General features: G+C 40.0%; 1 pseudogene; it reads left to right on the forward strand.

The window, feature by feature from the left end:
- The first annotated feature begins 15,573 nt into the window (after nt 1-15,573).
- LOC149152383 (ABC transporter C family member 2 pseudogene) overlaps nt 15,574-23,268 on the forward strand; it is a 99,341-nt pseudogene continuing 91,646 nt past the window's right edge.

Genomic DNA, 23,268 nt, shown 5'->3' on the forward strand with positions numbered 1-23,268 from the left:
TATGCATGAGCACATGGATCATGATGATTTCCTTCTTTTTTTTAAAACATGTATGTGTGATTAACTTGAAGGGTTGATTACTTTGTTTTTAACCATGCATGTAATGTAATATTGACTTGGAAAAAGTTAATTTGATCTCCAAGATTGTAAAAGAGGAGAAAGGATGAAGTGTTTCATCTTTATAAGAGCCTTCTCATTTGGGAGGCAACTCTTCTTCTGGAGCGGAGGTGCCATGGATGGGCATCGTGACAACTGGCAAGCCCACATGTTCAGGAGAATATTTCAGCTCATATATCAGCAAGTTTCATTGCTGGTTTCTGCAAACTTTCAGTTTGTTTGGCGAACAAGGTTGGTCAGGATTCCACGAGTACTTGGTTTATGCAGCAACATTCGCCATGATGACAGTTGATAAGGCAGGACATTTTGGCATCAGTATGCTCTTTTGGCTGAATGGAAAAGGATATTTTTGTTCCTCAAGTGCTGTACAGTTCAGTGCAGAGATTCAGTGAGCTTTTGGGGACCAAAAGCCTTCTCATTTGGGAGGTGTGATCAGGAGCTCAGGACCAAGTGTCGTAAAATGGTCAAAAATGAAAGTACTTAGAACTGATTGGAACCTGAACGACCAGATAGATCTCGTCTTCCTAATTCCGGCGCCGCAAACGGTTCGAAAAACGGTCGTCGTATGAGAAAGTTATGCCAAAAACAAAATTGCCCAATAACCCTTAGTTTTTGAATTTAAAAAAAAAAAATTAAAAAAGAATATTCCGCAAAATATTCCTTGGAATATTCCCTTTGAACAACCAATGAAAAACCACCACGTGGCAGGCCCGTAGGGCGCCACGTGGCCCAAGAATGACGTCATCAAGGTTTGTTTGGCCATATATAAAAATTTGTTGGAGGCAATGAGGTTTGATCACAAGACCTCCCGCTTAACAATCAAGCACCTAACCATTAGACCACACAACATGTGTTGTTAAAAAGGGCGGAAAAATTTTATTTGAAGTTTAAATTAACGTTGGGCGGAAACCAAAGGGGGCCAGCCCCTAAGGGCCAGCCCCCATTGCATATGACCATGGGCCGAGAACCAGGAGCTTGACCATAACCGCCAGCAAACCACCAGCGTGCAATCCAAGGCAACTGGTCACATGTGCTATTAATACAACTGCAGTTAGATTGGCAGTTTATTTGGCGGTGGCACCAAATTTGGCGGCCGCTCCACATTTGGCGGGCTTATCTGGCCGTAACTAAAGTTAACTGGAGTTTTTTAAGGCCAAGCTAGCAGTTGAGATTAAATGGCCATAACTTTGGCTAGGAAAGTCGGTTTTGGACGATTTTTTTTTTCTATTTTGGGTCTCTTCGACCTTCTGAAGCCATTTGCACAGGTGTCACAGCCAACGGAGGTCATTTGTAGGTGTTTTAGCTTCGTGGAATTTCTAGGAACCACTAGGGCCAAATCAATTTGGGAGCTGCATTGGGAATTGTGCAGCTAGTGAATGTGGAACGAAGGTCATTCCTAAAGTTTTCCAACCTTCTGAATCCATTTATACAGCTCGTTTTTCCTTCTGAGGCATTCTTCTCACTGTTTAGCTTCAGGGAAGCTTTCAGGGTCACCAGGGCCATTTCAGGGATTGAGCTGTTTGGGGGCTCTGTTCATCCGTTTTCGGTGATTCAAAAGCCTATGTTTGCTATTTTCGACCTTCTGAGTCTAATGGAAGAGGTTTCAGAACCAATGGAGGTCATCTTCACCTCGAAATTCTCCATGCAAGTTTAAAGGGCCATGGGGAAAGTACTGTATAAGGTACAAAATTCACTGTTTAGTGTTTGGGAAAGAGCATGTTTGGCTAATTCCTATCTTTTGATTCTGTATTTACAGTCAGATCTGTCCTTTGAGACATTCATATTCTTGTATTAGCCTTTGTAGCAGTTTTAATACAAGAGGACAAGCCTAGTTGGAGAGGCTTGGTCCAGCAGATGTAGCCCAGGAGGGGGTGAACTGCTTTATCATTTTGATGTCTTTATTTTCTAAAGATGATATGCTAAACAAAACTGATATAAAGTATTAAACAGAAAATAAATATAACTTGCATACACACATAATCACCTTTTCAGCTACAGAAAGTTACTTGTCTCATTCCGCAAGACCTTAAACTTCAAGTATGTGTATGTCAAAGACTTCTAAGTGTTTACTTGGTTATTTCTTTAGGCAGAGCCTGTAGAGGGCCAGGTAGCCTCTGGAACTCATCCTCTTTTTAGAGGTGATATGTCCGGTGAATGCCCCTACATTCTATCTCTGTATAAGAAATAATAAGTTTATACATTTTTAGAGGTCATTTGGAGTGTCTAGCTCACAGTTGAAATTATTGGAAATGGATACCTTGCACCCTTAAACAAGTACATTCCATTTTTAGATCATGCCTAGCAAACAACACTTGGTCATTTAGGAATTTAGTTGTTGTATGCCCAACGTATTCTGAGTTGAGACCTAGTTTCCCTGTGCAGAGCGTTGATTGAGCCCTTGATTGAGCGATTGAGAGATTTCTGGACGAGCAAGATGGCAGCATCTGAAGAAGCTAGGGAAATTGCACAGATGACCGCCGAAGAGGCCGCGCAAGCCCTAACTGTAGAATATGCCCCTAAAGGCGTCGAGATTGTTGTCGAAATCCCTAGATCACCGTGCATGCCAAAACCGAAGAAATACAAATAGCGAATGATTCTGGTGCATGTGTCCCCTCAAAACCCGCTGCACACCAGATTAACGATGGAGGAAAAATGGAAAACAGTGAACCTAGAAACTGACAGGGAGGAAGAAGACCTAGAGGACCTCATAATTGAAGAAGATGAGGATGAGGGCATGGAGGAAGAAGCCAAGCTTGTGCGCCCTCAAACAAAGTTTCCTGCGTATATCTCCCCGCGGAAGGGGAAGGCAAAAGTGCCCAAGGACCTCAATGAGAACAAGAGCTCTCTCTAGACTCTGCTCCTCCCAGACGACATCATCTTTGAGGGCACGCACTTGGGACGGGTGCCAAACTTGAAGTTTGAAGATTGGGATCTCACTAACCATGAGAAATTCCCTCACCTAGAGACCGCGCATATCATGAAGCCCAAGCAGAACACTGTGGTGGGGGTTATAGAATTGGAGCCGCAAAAGTGGTTATGCAGAGTGGAAAAGGCAAGGTTATAAACCTGCTCTGGGTGTCACATTTCCACCACGCCCCAGTGACGATGTTCTTCATCAGGCAGCTCTGCCTGGTGCATGGTGGGTGTTTATGGCTGTAGGAGACCATCCCCATCACAGACCACTTAATCCATCACATTACCCGGCTCTCGTGCAAAGGAGAGGACCCTGAAGACATCTAGGAGGGGAAGAGCAACAATTTGGCCATTATGGAGGCCATGAAGAAGAAATACAAGCTGGAAAAGAAGAATAGGGGCTACGCGATCTCCAGTATCAACAACAAAGCAGTCAGGGTGGTGACTTAGATACTGGCGGGAAAGGTCATGCAGAAGTGCCGCACAGACAAGGTCCCCACGCTGGTGGTGGCACTTGCTGAACAATGTGCAGAAGGTGTTCAGTTTAACTGGTCTGAATTCTTATGCAAAGAGTTCTTGGAGAATTTCCGTGAGGCACAAGGACAAGGAAAAATTTTCCATTATGCATGGCTTCTGTTGTCCATAGTGCTGGTGGTGGGGGAACTGTCGGAGGACAGCCAGTTCCCCATTATTACCAAGGATCTGCTGGAGGCCGTGAGGTACGCTTTGCTATGGGCCACTAAGGATGCGAACTGGATCTGTGACAGTAAGATATGCTGGGTGTTCATGGAGATGAACATCAGAATGGGGATTAACCGCAAGCCGTGGTTATCACCCACTGTCTTCAACAGCCTGCAAAGCTTTCCAGAATTTAAAGAGGACTTCCACCACATATACCTCAGGGCACACAAGGACCCTGCGAAGAAGTGGAGTGAACTACTCTTCATAGCCACTGATGATGTGATTTTCGATGTACTGGAGACGTGGCCACTGGAATGGCGCCCCCAGACATCACCGCGGTGGAAAATTCTGCTGCGTAGAAGAAGAAGGATGAGGCCAAACTGTGCACGTCATTATTGGTAAAGAATAGAAGGCAAGAAGCAGTGGCAACAAAAGCACTGGAGGCACAGGACACTTCGCAGATATCAGCATCATAGAAAGAGGCCGCAGTAGCAGTAACACAGGAGGCAATCGAGAAGGCGTGCGAGGGCGAGAAGTTGCCTTCGCATGGGCAGGAGAAAGAGATGGAAACAAAGGAAGAGGAGGGTGGAGCAGACCCAAAAACAGCATCAAAACAATTGAAGTACCAATACCCAAGAGAACAGACAAGGCCACGTAAGAAGGTGAAAGCATCCAAGTTGTCGATCGACTCGATCACCCTTACTAAGGGTGATCTGCACGACATAGGCAAGACAGTGCATGACTTCACCACAGAGGCCCTCTAGAACTTCACGGAGGAGAATCAGATTGTGTTGGGGGCCCTCCAAGCGCAGATTTAGGAGTTGCAAGTGCGCACTCCTCAGGCTGGTACTCTTTCGACCAGCCTTGCCGTAGGGACAGCTGCAGCCAAGCAAATGCTACACGCTCACACAACCAACACAATAGTGCTGCCAGAAGGGTCACTGGTTACAACAAATGAGGCTGAAAGGCCTACGGTTAGTGCGCTAAAAGGGATAGGGATCAACATGGTTGCACTCCCGTGGGAGACGCTCTATGTTCTGCAGGATGGGATTACTGCAGAACTGCAGGCTAGGGAGAGCCGCGCATTGTAGGTGTTGAGCAAGCAAAAGATCAACATGGAACAATTGAGCTCTCAGTGTGATGAGGTTGTATCGCAGAATAGGAAGATGGTACAGGTACTGGATGAAGCCTGCCAGATGGTTCGTGAGCTAGCCATCCTAGCAGACGCTCCAGCAAAGGCGTGCATCTACAGATTAGCAGGAGGGGTACGTGAGGTACAAGAAGAAATGGCCAAGGTTCAGCTGGAGCTGAAGCTTCAAATAGCAAAGTTGTAGCTGAAGGCGCAGCCGTCCACCCCTCCAAAAGTAAGAGAATAGCGCACCAGCGCTATTACATCGGGGATGGAAGAGATCAACAATGCAGTAAGGGACTGCACCAGAATGTTGGAAGAGTCATTCAAGGTCCTCACCAATCTGCAAGAGGACCCTAACATCCAGCACTTAGAGACAGAGGCACGTGAGCTCCAGCAGTAGTATGACAACATCAAAGGGGCTACACAGACGGTGGCCCTCACTCAGAGGCTCGCCCGAATGCAACAGGCCAAAGTGTTGAAAGAGCAAGTGGATGTCGCACAACACCGAGAAGAAATTTTGAAGGCGTGCGTTTAGCCTTGGATCGATGAGGCCTTCGTCATTACAGCAAAAATTGAAGGCAAGCTCGCGCAAATGCAGGAGATGCAGGAATAGATCCAAGGAAGCAGTTCTGACACCGCAGTCTCAGAACAACATGTATAGGAGATTCAGCAGATAGCCGTTCAGTGCGCTACCGACCTTACAGTTGTTTGAGCAGAGTTGGAGGGTCTTCGCGTGAAGATCTTTGCACTGACAGAGTGACTCGAGAGCGAGTCACGATGTTTGTGTTGGGCACCTGTTGGGTGTGGAATCCCCCTAAGGCATGTTTTGGAGATTAAAGCCCAATTTTTGACTAATTCCACTATAAAGACTCTACGATTTGTGGGCGCAGAGCGCGAATTCATAGTAGAGTCATAGGGTTGTTCGCCCTTGTTTTTGTAATGTAATGTCAGTTTGAAAGATCTACCCATGGTCTACGGACCATGGGATTGTATAAATAGAGTGAGGCTCTAAGTGTAGATGAGACAAGGAAGGAAGATGAGTCTAAGGAATTGATGAAGCATTGAGTTGAATTGTAAGTCATGTCGTTGGGTCACAGAGTAGGAGAAGGATCTGCAGCTGAGTGTGCAAAGGCCTAGTAGTCCACAGCTGAGTGTGCGAACCCCTGCAGCTAAGTGCATAGGACAGGTCGAGTCTGTAATCGTCGAAAGTATTAATAAAGAGAAGTTTTACCATATTTTTGTGTATCTTTTCCTGTTTGATGTATTATTGGGTATGAATTACCAGTTTACTGTTTATTTGCTGCGAAAACTCATATGAATGTATAAGTAAATATAACATAAGGCATTCGTTTACGCGAAGATAACTAACTGGTATAAGAAGATAAGTAAGATCTCGGGTGTGACTTAGGGAATTAGTACAGATCGTTGCTCCAACAGCGCAGAAGCCCCACAACCCCTAGTTAGGGCTGCATGAAGGTGAATATATCAAGGCGCGAAGGCCAGGGAAGTGCATGAAATAACCTGCGTGAAGGAACTAACAGTTGGACCAAATCAACCCCTCGGACATCTCCAAGGTGCGGAAACCTGGTTCCAACACCCCCCCCCCATACTACTTCGGGTGAGACCTTAGTCCGCGCTCCGCGGACTGTTGCCGAAAGGGCCAGTACTACAGGGATTTGTTTGGCTAATTAACTCCGAACCTGGGTCAGGCCCCAACAAGACAACATATATTGCAACACATTTAAGGCTTGGCACACTCATGTGATCCAAGAGTTACAAGTCCAAGTGCAAGCCTTATCAATTTACTGTTAGTCCCAAGTTAGATATTCATTTTATTCAAAAAATTATTTTGGAATTTTGATGTAAAGGTAAAACAAAATTATAAAATAAAGTGAATTAGAAATTAGAAATGAGGGTAGGTGAAAAGTCATGTAAGGTGAAAGTCACCTCACTTTTGTATAAATATAACCCTCTAGTAAGGAGGAAGAGATCCTGATTTTTGGACTTTAGGAGAACTTTTGAAAAGGAAAATCTTGTAATCACCTTGAGTACTAGTTTTAAGCTTTATGCACTCCCACTATTTGGATTTTTTAAGAAATGTTAGCATTGAATATTCAACTATAATATTTATAAGCTTGAAGGGCCACTGCAAGGAATTTCTTATCATGTGCTATTCATTGTTGTAATAATTTTATTTATCATTTTTTGTTAATATATGATTGCTATATATTTGTGGAAAGTTAATGAAATATTTTTTTAGATGTAAACTCTTATCTTTCTAAGAATTTCTTGTTGATATTTCCATATTTTTATGTTGGTTTTGGATTGTAAACTATTTCATAATTAATAACTAGTATACTTTTAGTTGTCATGTGTCTTAATTAGAGATTTCTATCACTGTTTCTTTGAGACACATGCTTATTATAAATCTACTGTAGATTTCCTTGTAGATATTAATTTAAAGTATTTTCATCGAACCTAATTTTACTTGCATTCCATCAAGGACATAGTTTAGGTATCCCTTTCATATATCATTCATCCAAAAAAACTTAACATTCATAAAAGCATAAGACGACAACCAGGCCAAAAGACCAGATGGGATTTTCATCCCAAATGGTGTGAAGCCTGTATGGAGCCTCATACCAAAGAGATCCCCTTAAGTCTATAAGTGGTGCATTCAGACCCATCAATAGAACCTTCAATAGAAGTTAGTAAATACCAATAAGTTATAGAGCTTTGTTAGGGTCATCAAGGATAACCAATCTTGGATGAATTAGATCTTGGTTGGGCTCACATGCACCCCATCTCCATCCATGATGTGTCCTAAGTACTGAAGTCGATGAATTACAAATGAGAATTTCTCTAAATTAGCATACAACTTATGTTGCCATTAGGGTCTCAAGACTCTTTGAATGTGTTGTAGATGTTCTTCCCAGTTTTTTTCTAAAAATAACGATGTCGCCTAAATATCCAACTACAAAGGAGTTTGTAAAAGGCCCTAGGATATCATCCATCATCCTCATGAATGTTTCTAGAGAATTAGTCAAGCCAAAGGATGTGACAAACCACTCAAAAATTCCATACATCAATTTTCTCAATTGGAACCTAGTGGTAGCATTACTTTAGATCAATATTAATAAATAAATTGGAACCCTTAAGTTGATAAGGAAGATCATCAATCCAGGGATCAAATATCTATTCTTGAAATTGATTGTGTTCAGGGATTTATAATTAATACGGAGTCTCCATGTCCCATCCTTCTTTTGCACCAATAAAATTAGGCTCCCACAAGATGAGGAGCTAGGTCAAATGTGGTCCTTTTTCATGATCTCATGAGCCTAAAGTTTTATGTCATCATTCTCCAAAAGAGAACATCAATATATTGGGCCATTAGGTAAATACGTGTCATGTATCAAGTCAATTGAGTGTTTTACCTAGCAATGTAGGGGAACCCCCATTGGTGAAGTGAATATATCTTTGTATGCTTCTACAATCTTGTGCACCTAATTATGTTCTATTGAAAGCCCTTGTGCTCAGGATGTGGTGGTTGAAGTGACCTTACTTTCACCTTCTAACCAAACCATGAAGAGGAAAAACTCTCCACTATGAGAGATTATCTTTCAACATTATTTTTATAATGCTAATGAAATGATGGTAATTTAAACTACTTCTAGTAAACTTTATAGTTGACCCTTAGAGTAATAAGGACACTACGTGGACATGACTCAAACAACATGATGTTTACACATTTAAGGTTGTCCTAATTGAACAACACAAACTTAGAGTGGGTCAACATCAAACAATACCTCATATTTGAAGGTATTTATGTTGTAGGAAATGCAACACTGTTTGATGACATGGATGTCTTGTCTATGGTTCAACCAAGAAATGGTGTATGATCAAGGTTGTGGCACTATCAAAAGCTTTAATCTATTGACTAACTTAGCGACAATAAAGTTCTTCTAGCTCCCAATCTTAACAATGAAATGTAGTGGGGTCCCCTTCACACACATTTGCGAATGGAATATGTGTGCTTGGTCCTCACCCTCCTCTAACTCTTCTGGTTGGGTCTTTGTGGTCACAATGATAACATTAGGTTCTACATCAATGATCCAATTTCCTTTACCATGTTCTAAATTAGAATTTGAGTTAGAGTATGCTTCTTTTCCCATTACCCTTATTTCCATGTGACTTGGGTTGGTTGTCTTGAGTTTGACCCTCCTTGCTTTGTCCCTTGTTCTATGAGTTAGGGTCACCTTTTTCAGGCTTTTATTGTAATGGATTTTTAGAGTCGAACTCCCACTTATTCCTTTACTTCAACTTTTGCTCAATTTTGGCAACATATAGATAAGTGTCTCCAGTGAAGATATGCCTAGGAAATACATATCCATTTGGATGTACCTATGTATGCCACTATGATACCTAAAAACTAGGTGTCGCTCGAAGTCTTTGATACCTAGATTTGAGTGAAATATATGGGAAATATTAGTGTACTCAATCATTATCAAGTCTCTCTCCTATTGTTGAGTTGTCCATCTTGTGTGCCAGTCATCATAGTTCCCTACAAGGTAGAATTCCTCCTTAAGTGCATCAACAAAATTAGCCCAAGTGGATCTTGCTTTGAATATCACAGACTCATATTCATTATGTCTCTCCTAGTAACCTTCCTACTAATATTTAACATGAGGAAAGGATTTGAGGAGTGCAAAGGTGATATTATAATTATAAAACAAAAACAAAAAAATGGATAGAGTAATATCCATCTAACATATTTAACCATTTATCTAAAAAAAAATCATATATTCAAGATTTGAATAAGAGGATATCAAACATGTACCTTAAAGGGTGGGACACCTCCAAAATTGTTGGTTGTTGAAGGTGTCTCAGTCGTTATTGCGAGTCATCAAAAGATCTAGGTGAAATTGTGATTTTGATCATGAAAGGAAGGAGGCTAAATATCAACACATAGAAAATAAAATACAAATAAAAATATAACACCCCTCTTTATTAATGGAACAAGAAAATATTTTACATCTGCATCGTGAAATACTCCATGTCCTTAGTAAAGGTGTGGCCCATTATTTATATATTTTCGGTGCCTCCTTGAGTTACATATTTCAATACCATTGTTAGATACCACTTTCCATTTGGATCAATCCTCCCCCATTAGGAACCAATAGCCACCATTATGTCAAATTCCCTCATTAGAAGCTTCTTTTGAAAGTGGATCTCGGTGAGCTAGTTTCCTTGAGGAAGAAGATATGAGCTAATGAAAAGAAGAGTTTTGTGTGGTTAACCCATAAATGTGAGTTTTTGGATGACCCATATCCAAGTGTTGTTAAAGATAATGGTTTCTTGTGGTTAACCCATAACTGTGGGTTTGTGGATGACCCATAACCAAGTGATTACAATGTGCCAAGTGCCAACGAAGACAAGGTTTTTGTGTGGTTGACCCATAATCGTGGGTTTGTTAATGACCCAAAATCAAGTTGGTGATGGAAAGATTTGAGAAGGGTTTTGTGTGGTTGACCCATAACCATGATGTTTACACTATATCAAGTGCCAATGGAGAAGAGATTTGTGTTGTTTACACATAATCATCATGAAAAAAGGTCCAAGGATGGAATCGCCCTATAATGCTTGTGGGTGAACTATGATACTTATAGTGTATGGCCAATCAAATGGAGTTTGAGATAGTTCACCCGCATGTATCCCAAGGTGACATGAGGAGAGGATGTGGTGATTCCCATAGGGAATCATAATGGCAGTTGGGTCTGTTGGAACAATTGTTGAATTCATCCCTAGAGAAATTATGATGAGTAGAAAAGCCTTCAATGTGCCTTGCAGGTTGTGACATTATGTAGTGTGAAGCAACTGATGTTGTATTAAATGAAGGAAATGAAACTTAGGCAAAATCTGGTATGGAACTCCCTCCAAAAGAAACATAAGTAAGAGAGTAAAGCAATAAAGAAATGTAACCACATTGGCCCCATACCTTGTGAACATGGAGTCTTGTGAAATAACATTTTGATGAGCATTTCCTAAAATAATTTGAACGCTTTCTTCACAAACCCATCCTAGGTAAATCTCGTAATCACTGTGTTCCAATCCATCATCCCCATGAAAAAAATTTCATAGGGAGGAAGTTGATTCTCCACTTGGGTACTTCCAATGAAATAGATACACATTGAATGGAGGTCTAAGATTCCAATGAAATAGTGATGCAAGAGCATCTAGACCTAGCCAGTAATGTGATAGTGTGGTCACATGTTGTGTCTAATGAAAGTTTGGAGGAAGACTTGGTTGCTTAATTGTATTAATTTCAAATTATGTAAGTAGTTAATTATTGCCTAATTCTTAACAGAATTAGGAAATAAGTGGCAAGTGATCCTCCCTGCATGGAGATCAAGCCAAGTAGTTTAGTTTGTTCATATTAAAGTAGGATTTGATTTCTTAAAATATAATGAATTCCTTCATTTGTGGAAGGAAACTATTAGATAGTACATATATGTAATTTCCTTTCTTTTCTGGAAGGGGGATTCAAGACAGAGAGAGAGGATTCATGAGGGAATTGTAATCCTACGGGCATATTAGAAACAGAGGCCACTAATTTGTAGAATCAGGCCAGAGAGGAAGGATTCAAGAGAGCAAAATAGTGTGTGGATTGTAATTGAAATGGAGGTCTTTTAAATTTTTGTAATCAGTCAAAGCGAGACTCTGTAATCGTTTTATGTTAAAATAATGATATTGTTGTGTTCATGATTGGTTATCGGGCTTGTGGAAACCCTCGTTGTGCTTTAGTTTTCTTTGTATTTAGGCCAAGTGAATATCCCTTAGTTTTGTTATGTTTAACACCTAATCATATGTTTGATAGAAGTTAGGGCTTTCTTTTAGATATCATTGTTTGATACGGGTCAGCGAAGTCTTTTTACATAGTTTTGGTCCCGTAAGAGAAAATCCCTTTTACACTAAGAATCATCGCAAAACACAGAACCAGATCCAAAATCTGGATTTGAAATCTTATAGAGGGTGGTGTAAATCCAAATCAGGTCCATAAGAATATTGGATCAATGCTTTAGAGCAGCCAAAGCCTGGCTTGGAGGATTACGACTATGCGATATGTTATTAAATCGTAGCCGTTAGATCACGATCAACCATGGCCGTTGGATTGCGAAAGCGGTTTTGAAACAGTGCATGGTATTTCGAGTGGTGGAAGGACTGTAAGCAGATTTGAATGGTGATCAGCCAATTCCATTCACCTTTCAACACGTGGCAAAGGGGAGAGGTAGAAAATCGTTTATTGGGCAGTTAAACCCCGGGTTAATTGTCCACCCGAAATAAGATGTGGGCCGTCGGATCCTCTATGTGCAGATCGACAGTGGAGAATGGGTGACAGTTTAAATATTTGGGTCTGTGCTGATCATTGAATCGGAGATCTATTGAACAGTGGAGATTAGTCAATCAGAGATCGGACATATGGAGTGACAGCGGGAATGCGATGGGCCAAGTGACGGATCAGCCGATATTTATAGAAGTGGATGTATAATATTTGAGTTCCAGTTAAAGTGTTCGGAGCGGGGTTTTCTTTGATTTTCCTGTGTTTCTGTGTATTCATATATTTCTGATAAAAAGTCTTGATCGATTTTTTTAAGGCCAAAAGTGATATAAAACACTTCCAATAGTGTAATGGCCCCGATAGCTTAAGTGGTTCCGATTTTAAAGAAAAAGCACCAAAACTACGCTTTTGATATATATATGTGTGTGTGTGTGTGTGTGTGTGTGTGTGTGTGTGTGTGTGTGTGTGTGTGTGTGTGGCATGAAATTTAAAGGCTTATAAGGGCAAGAATAGTCCCGGTAAGGTTTGAGGGTGTAGCAGCCTTATGACATTACATCAATTTTTGGCATTAGAGCAAGAAAAGGGAAGAAATTTCCTACGAGAAGGATGTCTTGCTTATGAAGGTTATGATTACAAAAGGTATAAAAGTTGCAGCAGTTGAATGAATGGCAATGTTGGGCACAGGACTACAGCAGTAAGACTATAGAAGAAATTTTGGAAGTCCTTAGAGACTGTAGTAGAACCTCATTCTAGCTGAGGCTTGGAATAGATAGGGACAGAGGAGTCCTTAAGAGAAGTGAGTAGAGCAACCAGAGAGAGAGAGCAAGATTGCTCAGTGCAAGTTCTAAAGAAAGAGGACTTGGAGACCAAGTAGAGGAAAAGCTTGGTGAGAAGATCAACTTAGAAGGAAGTTGATTGGTTGCAGGTGTAGAGCTCACACAGAAGTGAAGATGGCTATGGAAAGTCATATGGAAGATTCAAAAGAAGGCTACAAGATGCAGGAGAAGGGTGCTTAAACAATCCATAGGAAACAGATCAGTCAAGCAGAGATTGACAAGGAAATAGCTGAGATAAGAGAAGAACTCGATGTGTTAGTAATGTTGCTAGAGGAGAACCAAAGACTAGGTTGGGTCTTGAAGAAAAGTCCAATGACGTGGCCTAAATTGTAGAGAAGGCTACAACAAGAATAGGTAAAGTGGTTGATGAAAAACCTCAGAGAAGTAGAGGCAGAAATGGCAGTTTCCATTTTTAGACTAGAACAAGGTGAAATGTTGGGTGAAGAGGATAATGAGACATCAGTTGAAGATCTCATGGACTATTGGCATAGTTTAGAACAATTAGAAGATATGATGACAAGGGAAGCAAATGAGGCAATGAAGCCTTGTGACTTTTATTCTCATAGTTTGTGTATGTTTGTAGGATATGTAGAGGATGATGGACAGTCTAGTAATACTGTCACAAATAGGAATGAAGCTCTTGAGGTGAAGTATGATGGAGAATGCCTTTTAGAGGAAGAAGGTGTTGATTTATTGCAGCAGAAAGAGTTCATAGATGAAGTTCTATTTGGGGTAAGACAATCAGATGAAGTTGATATGGACCATAATTCTAATGAAAATTCCATAGTGGTATTACAAGGAGGTGAGAAAATGAATTTGTCTGATGAAATTGATGAAAGAACTTTGCAATATGATAGTGTAGAAAACAGGATAACTCAAGAGGATTTTTAGGAAAAGAATGAAGCTGAGAATGGAAGTTGTGATGAACTGCTGGAGAGATTTCATATAGAAATAGAATTCTTGGAAAGATTGCTCAAGGAACTTGAAGGCAAAATGAAGCTTTCAGAACCTGATAAAGAAAAGGAAATGGATACTATGCATGATAAGGATGAAATGCCTTTAACATTTATAGATTTAAGTAAATCTTCAGACTCTTCAGTTAATGACGTGACTGTAGGTATGGAAGACAACATTAATAAATATGATGCTGAAATCAGAGAAATTGAGCAGAGATTATTTGAAGGTGAAATGAAATATCGGGAACAACAAGGTAGTTATGTCCTCAGAGACATGAAGGAGACAGAAGTATTAATCAAACAGGATGAAGATGGAAGAAACCAGCAATTTAAAAGAGATGATCAGCAACATGAGAATGAATTTGAGGAAGGCATTAGATTGCAGAAGTATAGCAACTGGTAGCAAAATGAAGAAGAAGAGATTAGTCTGGCAGTACAAAGAAAAACAAGTGAAGACCGAAGATATAGATGGAGAATGAAGAAAAGGGTCAAGTGGAAGTTATTGCAACAGAGGTGGAATGGCAAGTCGATGAACGAGTTCAAGGAACTTGAACAAATTCATATTGATTTGTTAGAGAAGGATAGACTCAAAAGCATGGAGTCACAGTAAGAAGGATCTGCTGAAATCCAAAATATCTATGATGGAAGATTGATGCTTAAAGCATCAAAAGGGGATGGAAGGTATTATGTTTTTAAAATTGATGATTGTTGTATCTTTGCAGGTCCTGTAAACTTGAGGGAAAACAAGAAGTTATTGGAAACTGTCATATCAACAGGTGAAGAGATGACTACCCACAGTCATATGAAGAATAAAGAGAAAAGTTACAGTCAAGTGAAGGAAGATGTCTAGTCAGATGACATCCAAAGGATAAGTCAAAAGGAGGATGGAAAAGGAGTTGTTGAGATCAAAGGAATGTTTGGAAAGGAAGAGATCCATTCATATGAACATAGAACAAAGAGTTTTCTTAGGAAAACTGATGAAGCTAATACAAACCCAGTGGAGAATCTTATGGTGTATTCAGGAAGTGGAAGTCAACTGGAAGAATTGATGATGAAATTATTTGAGGAGACCTTGGTGTTTCATAGTTTTGAAACTAATATTTTGTGTGTAAATGTAGGATACACTGAAGTAAGGAAACTGTTTAGTGTTATCATAACTGAAGGGAAAAGAAAAGATATGATTTTTCAGAAGTTAAAGGAAGGAAATTCACATAATCTTGTGATGCAGAGGAAAGAGCAGTTGTTAAACATAGCTGTAGTGAATTATGCAGATATTAGACAACTATTGAAGACTGAAGACAAAGGAGAACAACTACTGAAGGTTGATATAGAAGACTTGGTAGATATTAAACAGTTATTGAAGATTATTCACCTCGAAGAAAGCCAGAGTAAAGAAGGACTATATGGAAAAGAAGTTGTCAGAAATGTTGGCATAATGAGGAAACAAGGTAAAGCATTTGCGACTAATGAATTGATTGATTCTGGTGAAGTTTATATTCAGGAACAAGGCAATGTGAAGTCAATTAGAAACAAGGAGTTGATTCTGACGATCAGATCGAAGTAAGGAAGGATGAGATCAGATTGTCTCAGAAACATGGAATGATGTTGAATCTAAAGTATGGAATTATTGAACTGGAGATGAGTTCAAGAGATGATAGTAACATGATTACTATTATGCAACAAGGAGTTATTGATGAAGAAGAGGCTGAAGATGACATTTCAGAAGCAGACAAGTATGATGCCCTGATCCTTGAGGGTGCAAAAATTAAGTTACTAGAAGAAGAGGTATTCCAAGTATATAAACAAGCAGAAAGAATTCTTAGTTTTCAAGAAATTTGTGGAATTGCAGGTATACTAGAAGTTGAAGTAAGAAGTGATGAAGCCATGAATGGGGAACCAGAAGAAGGAACTAGAATTAATATAGAGGATCAATGGAGAAGGCATTTATACATTTCAGAAATGTATATGGAAAAATATTAGCATAGGGATTATGATGTTCTTATTCAAGAACACATCCAGTTGTGGGAGAATAGTATTCATCGTCTGAGAAGTGAAGTGGATAAAGAAATTGATGAGTTGTGGAGACTCATACACCAACATTCCAATAGAATAAATAGAGGGCAAAAGAATGAAGGAAGATTGGCTGGAAAGAATGATACAGGTGAAGGTAATGGTAGACTGCAAATTAAAGTGTGGAAGCCTGACATAAATTGTGGTGAGGAGAGAAAAGCAGTAATATACATGAAAAAGACAGTAGTAGATAGTGAAAGCATAGCTAATGGAGTACTGCAGCATAAAGTATGGAGACTTGAAGGACAACCAACAACAGTAGTAACCAAGGAAAGACTACCGAATAAAGTATGGGATCCAAGAGGACACAGATCAAAAGCACATGATCAGGAGATCATTATTATTTTTAACCTTAGGAGTCTGATGCAGGAGCATCTAGACCTAGCCAACAATGTGATAGTGTGGTCACATGTTGTGGCTAATGAAAGATTGGAGGAAGACTTGGTTGTTGAATTGTATTAATTTCAAATTATGTAAGTAGTTAATTATTGCCTAATTTTGATGATAATTAGGAAATAAGTGGCAAGTGATCCTCCCTGCGTGGAGATCAAGCCAAGTAGTTTAGTTTTTTCAGATTAGAGTAGGATTTGATTTCTTAAAATATAGTGAATTCCTTCATTTGTGGAAGGAAACTGTTAGATAACACCTATATGTAATTTCCTTTCTTTTCTGGAAGGGGGATTCGAGACAGAGAGATAAGATTCATGAGGGAATTGTAAGCCTATGGGCAGATTAGAAACAGAGGCCACTAATTTGTAGAATCAAGCCAAAGAGAAAGGATTCAGGAGAGAAAAATAGTGTGTGGATTGCAATTGAAACAGAGGTCTTTTAAATTTGTGTAATCAGTCAAAGCTAGAATCTGTAATCATTTTATGTTAAAATAATGATATTTTTGTGTTTATGATTGGTTATCGGGCCTGCAGAAACCCTCGTTGTGCTTTAGTTTTCTTTGTATTCAGGCCAGGTGAATATCCCTTAGTTTTGTTATGTTTAACGCCTAATCGTATGTTTGATAGAAGTCAGGGATTTCTTTTAAATATCATCGTTTGATACGGGTCAGCGAAGTCTTTTTACATAGTTTTGGTCCCGCAAGCGAAAATCTCTTTTACACTAAGAATCATCGCAAAACACAGAACTGGATTTGAAATCTTATAGAGGGTGGCATATATCCAGATCGGGTCCGTAAGAATATCATATCGGCGCATTAGAGTGTCCAGAGCCTGGCTTGGAGGATTACGACTATGCGATATGCGATTAAATCGTAGTTGTTAGATCGCGATCAACCGTGGCCATTGGATCACGGAAGCGGTTTCGAAACAGTGCATGGTATTTCGAGTGGCGGAAGGACTATAAGCAGATTTGAATGGTGATTAGCCGATTCCATTCACCCTTTGACACGTGGCAAGGAGGAGAGATAGAAAACCATTTATCGGGCGGTTAAACCCCGAGTTAATTGTCCGCCTGAAATAAGATGTGGGCCGTCGGATCCGCTACACGCAGATTGACAATGGAGAATGGGCAACAATTTAAATATTTGGGTCTGTGCTAACCGTTGGATCGGAGATCTATTAAACGGTGGAGATTAGTCGATCAGAGATTGGAGATATGGAGTGACAGTGGGAATGCGATGGACCAAGGGACAAATCTGCTAATATTTATAGAAGTGGATGTATAATATTTGAGTTCTGGATAAAGTGTTCGGAGCGGGGTTTTCTTTGATTTTCCTGTGTTTCTATGTATTCATATATTTCCGATAAAAAGTGTTGATCGGGGTTTTTAAGGCCAAAAGCAATATAAAACACTTACGATAGTGTAATGGCCCCGATAGCTTAAGTGGTTCCGATTTTAAAGAAAAAGCACCAAAACTACGCTTCCGATATATATATGTGGCATGAATTTTAAAGGCTTATTAGGGGGAGAATAGTCTCGGTAAGGTTTGAGGGTGTAGCAGCCTTATGGAATTGTGTCAAATAGCTACACATTAAACCTGCATTTAAGCCAAAGGAAGTCTGTTATCCACCCTTTGCAGTGTAATTTCTGGGGAAATGTTTTTAGAAAATAAAATTTCACCATATAATAGCTCCTTCCAAGTTTGACAAACATCCAATTGATAAGTTGCACTTGCCTAAGGGATGTGAATGGGAATTTGAATTAGATTCTTCCAAACATTGTTGTTCTGTGAGTTGTAAAATTGTAATGTTAACGAATGTTACTTAAAAATGGTCACAAATACTCAATAGCGTTTTTTAATGTATTGTGAAATTGTATTTGTTTCATTGTAATTTTTCATATTAAAAGGAATTTCTTACATGTATTAACCCAAGCACCATTGAAAAATAGTGTTGGTGCTATTTAGAACATAGTCAGGGCCTATTGGGATTTGAACCTACCTCTTGATAACAAGGAATGAGAACCACAAACTTGTCATAAAGAACCTATTCACTTAAATTTGAATCCACAAACCCATAGTTATATCTTAGGGGCATCCAACCCTAGCTTTGATGTAACTATGTAATGCATCGGAATTTCATGTGATCTTCTAAATTACTTAACACAACATCAACCACCCCACCTTCTTCATAATTATATGCATTTCCCTAATCCATAGGGTTCTCATGGACTAACAACAACTCGGTCCTGGTTCAATCTGCGATGAAGAATGGATATCCTTACAATTCTTGTTCTCATCCACAAATTCCTTGACCTCTAGCGAGGCCTCACACATGTAAAGGAACAAATAATCCATGAAAACGATCATGAGCTTTGTGAATACAATGGAGTATCTGTTTGGGTGGACAATGTAGATTCATGGGATTGTGGAAAGAAGCCGACAAGTCGTCGATCATCATGTTGCCACATTGGGTTATACATATAAAGATGCATTGTGTACCTTTTGTGTGTGTTGCACATCATGGGGATCAAAATATTGCTCCATATGTAGTATCCATGTTATTGGATCCTTCCCATCAAACTTCCTCATATCGATATTTGGAATGTGGTGGTTATTAAACCCAACATTGGAGTCTCTAAAGTCATAATTCATATTCCTTTTGTCCTCATCATGATTTTCATTGATTATCTTGTCACCACTGGGAAGCCTTTCTTGCAGCAACTTTGTCAACCCTTCCATCTTGACATTCATCATTACTTCCACATCATCTTTTAAACCATTCATGTGACCTTTTATTTCTTCTTTTAAACCATCCATGTCACCTTTTATTTCTTCGTTTAACCTATCCATGTCCCCTTTTAGTTCATCTTTGCTTTCTCTTTGTGAGAGTGAAATTTGTTCCACTCGGTCCCGTAATTTTGATATATCATGTTGCAATTCTTCCTCTTCATGCATCATATTAGAGATTTCTAAGGGCTTAATGGGTGTAGAATCATTTTTCTTGGGAGGAATTTTAGAACCAAATATTGATATTCATGCTTCAATATTCCCTTGGAATCACTTTAAATTGATTTTTCAAACAAAAGTTATGCAATTTTTTAAAAAATACACACTTTTTTCTTGCTTTTAGGAGCTTGATCTTGAAACAATTGTACCTTTGTAATTTTGGCCCTCCAAGGTCTGAAATTTCATCCTATGTTAGCCCTCTGAGTATTCTTTACAATGCCATAATTCAGACCAAAATTGGATTCTTCGAGATAATGTTATGTTAAATCTCCCACGATGACTTGGTTATGGACTAGTTCAATAGATTGAACTTGTAATGAATGCCACGTGTCACTATTTCAACCTTTGGCCCAATTATACAAGAAATACTACAGTCCATGTATTTTCACTTACTTTTTACGAAATTCAAATCTGATGCTCATAGAGGAAGTTATGACGATTTTCCCAAGGTCCCCTTTTTGTGGCTGAATTCTGGTGCATGAAAAAACCCTAACTTCTTCAGGCCATATCTCAGAAAATATATCAAACCAAGATATGAATTTTTTACAAGAATTTCACCAAGATTTTTTATCCATGTGGTTACAAATTCAACTTCTAAACCTTTGTATAAAATTGTTTTATAGCAAAAATGCCAAAATGTCCTATTTGCAGCAGCGAAACCCTAGAATCCAAGGCTATGATACCAAATTTTATGCAACCAGCTCACAAATCAGAAGGAAAGATAGATCAACGACTTAAAAATTGTCTTGTTCAAGGGGGAAACCTCCTTTACATTATATAAATTAAGAACTCTTGGATGATACAAATGATAAGATCTCCTTGGTATATATAGGAGTCTAAGGGGTCATAATATAATCAGAGCCTACATAATAATAATAATGTAAGGGCATAACAATAACATGTTGTAGCGGCTGCAACCACCCTCCAAAATTTTGGCTCGCATGAAAATTTCGGAGCCTACCTTGGATCCTTTGATCGATCATCCTTGGTCACTTGTCGGTAAGATGATGATCTCAAGCTTCCCCTCCTCGATCTTAAGAGTTGTTCATGTTCTCATCTTTATGCAGCATGTGTCATATTTGGGCATAGGGGTTGTTGTTATTCATGCAAAGGGAATGTTGCCTTGCTTCAAGGGAATTATGTGTGTATGAGTGGTTGTCATCACATAGACATGTTTCACACTTACTTCACGCACTCTTGTCACGAAGGTTGTTGCATCAAGAAAAGTATGTCTTATGCATTATGGATGGTCTACGTTATGTCACTAAGTGTCTGTGTGCGATCATAGTCGAGCCCTAACAATATTTACATATGTGTCACTAATCTCACACTTAGCTATTTCCCAAGAAACCTAGCCTCATTCAACTTCCCGGAACTTTGCACTTTGCTTCTACAACCATCAAGCTTCCTCCCTTGCCTCCTGAAACCCTGCAGCCCACAGAGACCCCAGCCAACACTTCTCTCTAGAAATGGGCAGAGCAGTCAAGAAACTAGCACTGCTCTCCAGAAATGTGGAGAGCAGTCAGGAAGCCAACACTGCTCTCCAGAAATGCGCAGAGCAATCTAGCTTCCCTACATTCAGGAACTGCGCAGAGGTGTTCTCCCAATACCCCCATCCCACAGTAGTGTCCTGAGCCTCAAAACTGTGCAGTGCTATCCAAGTTTTCCTGTCGGTCTTGCATGTAGAAACTGCGTAGATAGGCCTCACAAGGCCTCATTCCAGCAGCAATCACTTCCCACTGAAACCATGTTGATCCATCACCCGGTGACTACAGGAAAAGGTGACATGTTGATATCACTCCCAAGGAGTTGAGGGGAAAGACCAAGAGACCGAGTAATGGAAAATATCAGGACTGCATGCAAACTTCGTCAGATGCATGATCATCTCGAGGGTAAGTATGGTAAGTAAAAAAAACCTTTCGAAGTACACCTCTTAGTTGGGTTTGAAGGACTTCTTTTCATTGTCATATCATCCTGTCCTCAGTAATATGCATGTCCACAAAGACAAAAAAAAGTCATTTCACGTGTTTCCTCTACATGTATTTCTTTCTTTTTGCTTGTTTGACTAACTGTCATCTTCGGCATGTTGATTTCTATGTCATGACTGTGACCTTGTTCTGGTGATGTTGAAGGTTTGTGTTTGAGTTGTGTTCGCTATGTAAGCATCTATCACACTCACACACGATGTTGCAAGCACTATCATGCAAGTGTTGTCACAGTCGTTCGAAGGTCTATCCAAAGGGTCGCACTTATCGCTTTCACCATTAGACAGTCCCGCAGTTAGTCACACTAAGCATATGTTTTATTTTTGGTTTGAGGTGTCTTGTCGTCGAGTCATGTTGAGTGTGTGCTCACAAGGTCATGTATTCACAATTTCACTTTCTCACACACTTCACCATTTTTACAAAATTTTGTCAACTGGACCACCCTCCATCAGTCAGACCTCTTTTGAGCTGCACTGTGTAATCTTAGCCCTCAATGATCATGTACTACTACCTAGAATTGCGTAGAGCTTAAGGTTTCCTCCCAGGAAGTCTGCATTGTGCAAGCTTGGAGTCAACCCGACTGATTGTCACCTAGAACAACATAGAATTTTCTCAGCAAGCCATCTAAATCTGCACTGCCCACAAGCAAATATATCAAGCTTCCTGCTAGTCAACTGGAGATTTTGACAAGGGAGTGACCCCAAGCTTCACTCCTCTATGAAATTGTGCAGAAGCTACCAGAATGCCCGCCTCTACTAACTAAAGGAATTTTCTCATCCATCATATGCCCCCCCACCCAATAAGCAAACCCTAGAAGCCGCGTATATTTCTTTGGGTTTTAAGGCTACTTGACACACCCAAGCTGGGGAAGGGAACCTGCGTAGACTTAAGAAATCGCCTAATTTGGCCCCAACCTTGAAAGAGTGCGTAATAGCTCACTGATCGAGCGCTCGTGCGAATCATACGGTCGAAAAGCTCACTTTGGCAAGAAAGAAGTCGTTGCTCTTTGCTCTCTTGATCCATGTCTTTTTCTTTCCACCATAACGGTCGTTATCTTTGTAGACATGGAGGACAGGCACCCATTGCCTGTCACTACAATGTCCCTAAAATTTGTGCAGTTAGGTCAGCCAGTCCCCATGTCAGCTGACCTGCTACTCTTCCTGAAAATTGTGCAGTTTTCTTTGACTATCCTCCCGCTACCTGACACCACGCTTAGCTCGAAAACTACGCAGACATTTCCTACAAGACATCCCCCCAATTCTTCACAGTTTTGGCCAACAAGCTCCCACAGCCCGCTGCCAGCCTCCCCAAAGAATCTGCGTAGTTTTCACTGCCAGCGTCCTCCCTACTGCTTGCACTGCCTCCTGGGAAAATTTGCACAGTTCTTCCCTCCAGCCGAGCCAGATCCTGCAGATGGTCACTACTATTCCAGACTTCTCATCTCAACCTCCTAGTTACCTCTGTGCAATTTTCCTTGACAGTGCCTCAGTGTAGGTTTTAACCCCGTACAGAAATTACTTGCGTATTAATTCTAAATATAGAAAATAAACAATGGAGAGAGCATAAAACATAAAATAGATATACACAGAGATTTTCCCCTGGATCCAAAAACTGGAACTACCAGATTGATTTTTAATTATGTTCCTTTCAATGATAAAATACATATATATACAGGCCGAAGCATCCATAAACCCTGGATTAGAACATAATCGTAGTTCCCTTGACCAGATCTACAAAATACCATGGGCCGAAAACCATTGTGCCCAAAACCATGTGCAAAATCCATGCACAAAACCATAGGTAGGTACCCCCACCTAATATAGGGTCCAAAAAACATTTCCCGAG

The sequence above is a fragment of the Pinus tabuliformis genome, chromosome 9 (genome assembly GCF_031772625.1).
Source record: "Pinus tabuliformis cultivar Carrire ecotype Pingquan chromosome 9, CPIR1, whole genome shotgun sequence".
NCBI lineage: Eukaryota > Viridiplantae > Streptophyta > Pinopsida > Pinales > Pinaceae > Pinus > Pinus tabuliformis.